This window comes from Palaemon carinicauda, chromosome 20 (assembly GCF_036898095.1).
Source record: "Palaemon carinicauda isolate YSFRI2023 chromosome 20, ASM3689809v2, whole genome shotgun sequence".
In the NCBI taxonomy this organism is placed as follows: Eukaryota; Metazoa; Arthropoda; class Malacostraca; order Decapoda; family Palaemonidae; genus Palaemon; species Palaemon carinicauda.
In genome coordinates this window covers 41,092,786-41,100,812 of record NC_090744.1, presented here as the reverse complement: position 1 = coordinate 41,100,812, position 8,027 = coordinate 41,092,786, and the positions used below count along the sequence as shown (strand labels likewise).

Below are 8,027 nucleotides of genomic sequence, written 5' to 3'. Positions count from 1 at the left end.
GTCATACGCAAATATAATGGACATATACAGTGATACACCCATCAGGTATTTTAAGAAGGATCAAATAAATACTGAACAGCCGATTTCTTTTTAACGTGCGTAGGACAGGTATGCACATATAAATTACCACAGGGTTATGATGCAAAATGTCTAGACTACACATGTCACCTATATATATATATATATATATATATATACATATATATATATATATATATACATATATATATATATATATATACACATATATATATATATAGATACATATATATATATATATATATATATAATATATATATATAGTATATATATATATATATAAATATATATATAGTATATATATACATAAATATATATATATATATATACATATATAAATATATATATATAAATATATATATATATATATATATATATATATATATAAATAAATACATATATAAATATATATGTATATAAATAAATATGTATATATAAATATATATATACATATATATAAATATATATATATGTATAAATATATATGTATATATGACACAAATGCTTGTACCGGTAAAAATCTCTATGAACATTTATATTTGCCATCTTCTAGCCGAGGTAGAGCCATGGTTCAAGCTTCGATTAGTGAGTGAGATCCCTCGGATCATCAGGACCTGCCCCTCCCCCCCCCCCCTAAATACAAGCTTTAAAATAACAATATCCCTCCCAAAATCCTTTGGTTTTCAAGGGGCAGTATCACTGGCACCAAAAAACTATCTTTGCAATCTGATGACATCAATATAGATAGATCCTCTTTCATGAAACATTTCAAGTTATTTACAATGGTATGGTAATTTCCGTCATGAGTTAAACAAATAATCTATTTTACAGGATTTTTTTTCTTTACTTAGTACTGTAGCTCTACTTATTCAATTTCAGAAGCACTTTGATTCCTTTTCGTAATGCTCATTGATTTTCCCAATGTTCTATCCCAAAGATTTCTAAGCAATAGTTCGTAAATAAGTTGAGTTTCTTTAAAAGTTTAGCATAAGTTTTTTCTTTCATGGTGAGTTTTTCCCACTTTTCCACGAAGCGTCATTCAAAAAAAAAAAAAAAAAAAAAAAAAAAAAAAAAAAAAAACCACACCTCTATCTTTAGCACTGAGTTTTTTCTTTTTTTCGGTTTCAAACGAACACTTGAGATTTCTCCCATTCAACATCGATTCACGGTCTGCTCATAACCTACTTGACAATTAATGCTGCATTATTTGCTAACAACGATGCTTTAACATTACATTGCTTTTCGATAGTTTAAAGAAACCTGCTAATACAATATAAATTTTAGGTATCTTTGCATAATAAATATCGATACTGGTTTTTGGACAGTGTAATAATTTTGCAGAATATTTTCTGTTGAAAATATACAGTATATCACTAATATCTGTACAATTAAGGACTAAACATATGTCGATTACAGAGTAAATAATCGGGGATGGTAGCATACATCTTGCTAATGAGAATCTGCGTACATGAAACGATTTTTCTACCACCTGCCCTCTATAAGTGCGACAACGTTGTTCACCACTAAGCTATCTTACTGTACTGGCTCACAGTCTGCTGACAAAAAAAATATATACATATATATATATATATATATATATATATATATATATATATATATATATATATATATATATATATATATATATGCAAAGTTATTTCCCAAAATTTTGCTCGGTTAAAAAAAAAAAAAAAAGGGAAAAAAAAATCGATCCTTCTCATTCATATGTTTTCTATACAACTACTGTTGTTTCCGTAAATAAAATGCTACAGCGTCCTCACCTGGAATTTTTACTGACCATTCGTGGATTAAGGCTGACGTGGTTTTTGTCAGCAATCTTGCGACCCGAAAGTCGCTACTAAAGTGGATCTCAACCACGTTAGCTCACTTGGCGGGAAAGTTCAGCGGTCAATCTATGCGGGAAGCGGCTACTGTGTTCGGCATGGGCAGCTGCGGTCATTGTTTTTGCATAGTGGATAAGAAACCAGCTTGACGTCCGCTAACCTCTACCCTTCGAGCAGATCGTATGCAGTGTTTTCGTACCAAGGGATCAAGTGAAAATTTCAACAATGCTTGTTTCGTTTCCTGGGATAGCGACGTTAGATAACTTGAAAGTTTTCTATTAGTATATATCACATTTCCGGATGGAGTTGGTAAGTTATATAAATTGTATAGCCCAGAGGATGGTCGAGGTATTGGTGGTCATCAACCTGAACATTGGTGATACCTAATATTGTTCAGCAGTAATGATTGAGAGACCAGAGCTGCTTACAGACATTCATTGATATAAAAAAAATGTAATCAAGTATCAACCTCTAGTATATTTTGCCCATAAACAAAATTCCATTTTCAGATCATCAGATTTACAAGATTTGTGAAAATAAATTAACGGAGAAAGCACAAATACCCTTGGAAAAAATAGCAGGCCGACTGAGTAAATTAAAGTGAAATAAATTACTAGGACCAGGTAGCTTAAAACATCAATGAATTACAACGACAGCGAGTACAAATATTTAGAAACTTCCATGTAAGTAAATAAGGCTTAATGAAAATGGCGAAAAAAATAGCTTGATAATAAGAAAAGCAGATTCATGGCAAGAAATAATATAAACAGCACTACTTGATGCATCAAATATACGATATCCCTCATAATTAAGACAAAACTTAAAACTTTTTTTTCAGAAAAGAAGGACTGCGTCTGCAAGGCTGGTTAAACTTTTAAAGAACATGTATGAATGAATGGCTGAGTAAAAAAAAAAAAAGCTGGTCATTGAAGAAATACAATCACAATAGCTTTAATAATTATTATTATTTTTGGTGATATGTCGTCACTTATTTTTTTTATTTGAGAAGGCAGATTAACCTTGTTTATATGGATTGTAATTTACACCTTTGCAATCTGTTATTGAAATGAGCTCAGCTTTCGGTGGAACAAAATCCTGGAATTCGATTTGACTAGATAAAATATTAACGTGAATAGAAAACAAATACGAAATAATAAATACAGAGTGCCTATTCATGATGAATTATACAATACATCTTTAATACCTACTAATAAGAGTTTTCGATACAAACCATGAATAAAGAAATAACCATTGGGACAAAAAACCATAAACAAATAAAAGGAAAATAATTTTCATTGCAACCCTCAAGCAAGAGAACTCGACCCTATGGAAAGTGTAGATGGCTAAACGTAGTACTCAAAATGGCACAGCATCACAAAGGGGTACATCATGCCCTTTTATGTAGTCGAATGGAAGGATGCTAAATTTTCCTAATTATCCAAATAAACAGAGCACCTTTACTTATATTATCTATTTAAATATAGTCTTGAGACTATCTGATCAATAAGAAAATATGCTAATTTGCAATTACTTTTATACCAATATCATGAGACTATACAGACTATCTGATCCTCTTTAATATGTAAAAGGAAACGTGGGTAACGCACAGCTTAAAAAAAAAAAAAAGTAGGAATGCGTAGAAATAAAATAAAAATAAAAAAGTACGAGAAAATAAAATAAAAACAAACACACACAGCCTATGTATGGGGTACCTTCTATCGTGCCTCCAAAGAAAGATACAACTAAAAATCCAATAACAATAACTGTCAGCATCATCATCCTCTCCTACGCCTATTGACGCAAAGGGACTTAAGATTTCGCCATTCATCTCTATCTTGAGCTTTCAATTCAATACTCTATTCATCATCTCCTACTTCGTGCTTCATAGCTTCATAGTCCTCAGCCATGTAACGACTGGGTTTCTAACTCTTCTAGTGCCTTTAATATACCCCATTCTAGTTAAGAAACGAAAACTGCCCTGATGATCTCTACCATTTGAAACAAACTACAATACTATCAAATTCTGGTGAGACACCACTTGTGCAAAATGTCAGAACAATGAATGGAAGGGAATTTAAGTATAACTGATTAATTGACCGTTTTTTTTTTTTTTTTTTTTTTTTGGGGGGGGGGGGTAGAATGACCTTGCAGAAACTACAGATATTAGTGGAAATTATTGGTGTTAAGAATCGTGAATGAATAGGAGGGTTGTTGATATAAGTCTCATAAGAAGGAAAACAGTGAAAATGATGGTTTCTGAGAAGAATAATTTAAGATGATGGAGGTTAATGGACTCGGAAAACTTAATCTAATAGCAAGAAGGAAAAAAGCAGTTATTGAATTGAATATCATATGATCGTAAGTGGGAGGGAGATATAAGAATCTCTAGTCTAATGGAAGGGAGTAAAAAAAGAAATGAAGGTTTGTGATTCAAGATTCTTTTCGAGATTAGAGGAGATAAACTGGGGTTATTAATGCAAAAATCATAATTGGAATGAAAAAGGTAAATAAAGAGAGTTGCTAATTCAGGATTCATAATGGAAATTCACGTGAAAAAAATTCGGTTACTGAATCAAATTTATTTAAATTTACTTTATTCCTTATGGAGGCCGGATGGACCTATTTAGGGATGGCTTTTTTTATTAAATGATTGGTACTCGTTAAGTGTCCTTCATGCTGCTTCAGAATGTTGATAGCGATTTAATTCCTCCTATTTTTGTCCTTTTAACGGAGGAGGAGAGTAGATTAGGAACAAGACTTTGCTAGTTTCCGAACCACCCATTGAATTTCTCCAGCATTCTAAAACAAGAGGAACATCATCTTGGTTTTATAACTGAGACGTTCACAATGCTAAGGGTTTCCAGGAGCAGAGCGAGAGCAATCAAAATAACTAGAAGAACCCGTTTGAAATTGAGCACTTTTCAAACACTCATACCTCGGCGACTTACGAACAACTTTTCAAGTTTTGGAGTCTATGTATATATCCAAGTACAATTTTTAATGTGAAAAGAAGAATGTATTTAGAATACATTGAAGCAATTAAAAAAAAAATAGCACTGAACTCTGGAGACCCTTAGTATTGTGAACGCTTCAATTATATTGCGAAACTATGCTTTATATGCCTTGTCAAGATTCTCATATGGATCCTACGCGGTATGGATACAACCAGACCATTCTGTATTGGTCATCATCACAGCCATCCTGATTGGATTGACACGGTTACGATAAGTACCAAGCATATTTAGGGCAGTTATGTTCATGGTGACTGCAATCGATCTCTAAACCCTTACCTCATCATAAACAATCCTTCCTCCTGCTATAATATTATATTATTAAATAATATTTTTTTTTTAATTTTGGCTCAAAGAAATTCTCGTTCTTTTTTTCAGTGCTTTGCCGCTAAACACACACTCACTCTCTCTCTCTCTCTCTCTCTCTCTCTCTCTCTCTCTCTCTCTCTCTCTGGAGGACATTGTTCACTGATCATCATTTACGTACTAATAAATACCATATAAAATCTACATTGTTTATTTCATTAATTATGAATTTTACTTTTTTTTTTTTACTCATCACATTGACAATTTATGCTAAAGCACTTATTTCAGGATATGTATATTATCCGGGTTTCCGTAGTCTGGCGGTATTTTCGTTCCTTAACTGGATGGTTATCTAGCCAAATTTGACTTGCAGCAGGTTGCATATATTACTGTTTATTACTTTTTTAAGTTTATACTTTAATATCTCTACAGTATATGTTTTTTTTTTTTAAATGTATACTTAAATATTCCAATATAATTATAAAAAGTTAATATAACCTATGCAATAAATTCCATACCTGATGTTCGGTATAACACTGCATTTTAAGGGTTAAAATGTTATATCTAAAATGTTTATTCTCACAACATTCTTATCTTATGCAGGAAAAAAGAAAAGATGATTTCGAGCCAGGAAGATGCCCACAGATAAGGAAATCTTCACAATACATTTGCTTTTAAATTATTGTATTAAGCGTTTCGTTATACCGTTTATCTTTAAATTACAGTATAATTGCAAATTTTTTTTTAATAAAATGTTTGTAAGAATTGTATAATCTATATTCTTGGTATTAGCCCAAGCGCTTCATCTAAAATATTTTCCAGCTTAAGGGGTTTGCTAATATACAAATTCATAACAGGATTGATAGAGAGGAAATTAATTCACTATAAGGAAAATACAATGTAACAGTAACAGTAATGGAAAACTAGAACAGAAAAAAGAAAGGCTAATAGAAGTCATAATTTGGAATCAAAATAGGAATGAAGAAGGGGGACAAGTACTGAATCAAAAATCATAATTCAGAAACCAAGGAAAAGAGTTCTTGATGAAAGAATACTGATGTGAAACAAGAGAAAACAGGCTGTCAATATAAAAATCAGCATTATAATGCAGTAGGGTGCCATGCCATAGCTGATTTAAGACTGATAATAGGAATAGCTACAGGGGGAAAAAGGATAGGTATAGAAAAATCATGAAAATGAGCTGATCTAAGTATCGTTATGGGAATGCAAAGGTAAAACAGAGTTGCTTTATATATATATATATATATATACATATATATATATATATATATACATATATATATATATATACACATATATATATATATATATACACACACATATATATATATATATATATAAAGTATGATGGGAATAGAAGTGAAAAAGAGTGGAAGATAATGGAATCAAAATCAAAATGAAAAATAAGAAAGAGGAGGAGGATAATGGATATATATATATATATATATATAAAGGTATGATGCGAATAGAAGTGAAAACAGTGGAAGATAATGGAATCAAAATGAAAAATAGCAAAGAGAGGGAGAATAATGGATGATAATATAAATCTCATCATAATGGAAATTTAAGGAGAAAAGATGGTTGCTGATAAGAAAATATGGAAATCCAAAAAAGCAAAATAATGAAACCAAAAATCAAACCAAGAAGGTTGCCGATGTAAGCATCATAATGGGAATGTAAAACGGGTTATTAAAATAAAAACTATATTAGGAATGGAAGAATAAGAAGGTTACTGCTATAGGAATAATGATGGGAAAGTTACAAAGGAAATAGAGGGTTGTTGATATACAGATTATATTTGGATTACAAGAAAGGGAAAGAATTGTTAGCGAAATAAAAATCGCCATGGGAATGCTAAACATGGAATAGAGGCTTGATGATATATAAGACTGATGAAAACGCGAGAAATCAGTTAATTGCTTTAAAAAAAAAACCATAAGAGGAATGCAAGAACGGAAAAGAGGATTGTTGATAAAAACGGGAATGCAAAAACGGAAGTGCTGATATCATTCCAATTTCTTTTATATGAACGGTTCAATTTTGTCATAGGTTACTCATCCTTGTTTTATCTCTTAATAGGCACTTTTCCCGTCTTCGTATTTGAAATTAATATTTCGTTTTGGTTCTTCTATACTCACTTGCCCACACATAATCGGCAGAATACATATAAAGCGTAAAAAAAAAAAAAAAAAAAAAAACAAAGCCCATATAACTGTAGATATAATAACATGATATCTTCAATACAGAAAACTTTCAAGTCTGAGTAGGAAAAGCATTGTAGAAGAGCAATTACCTTCCTTCCATTCTATTGGGAAATAAAATATCCAACTCAAACAAGGTCAGGAAATTGAAAATAAGGTCCATCAGGCGGTTACAAGAAAAACCTAGAAAAAAAAGGATCTTTGAAAACAAGTTCCTGAGTCGACCGTCGAAGTGAGGAAACAGAAAACGAGAACCTTTTCGGCTCCTCCCCCTCACTCCCTCCCCTCTCACACCTCCCATATCACCTATCCCACTGCCAAAGTGCCACCATCCACGTTTCGCCACCCTCCTGCAGAGGCCCCCTTTAAACATCACGCCATCCAACGGACGCATAATTCGACCTACATCCCATCCTATCCTTCATTTAAACTACAGCAAACCAATATTGCAATTGGCACCATAATTAGAAACCAGGAGTCTTCGGAAGAAAAGACGATTGGAGTATCTGTTCCGCGACACTATAATAAACAGCATCCCCAGCGGGATTCGAACCCGCGGCCTCTGGATTAGAAGTCCAGCGCGCTATCCACTGCGCCATGGGGAC

At 32.2% G+C, this 8,027-nt stretch overlaps 1 non-coding gene across 1 annotated transcript; it reads right to left on the bottom strand.

The window, feature by feature from the left end:
* Positions 1–7,954: 7,954 nt before the first annotated feature.
* Positions 7,955–8,027, bottom strand: TRNAR-UCU (transfer RNA arginine (anticodon UCU)). The gene has a single exon. It is a non-coding gene; the product is annotated as a tRNA-Arg (tRNA).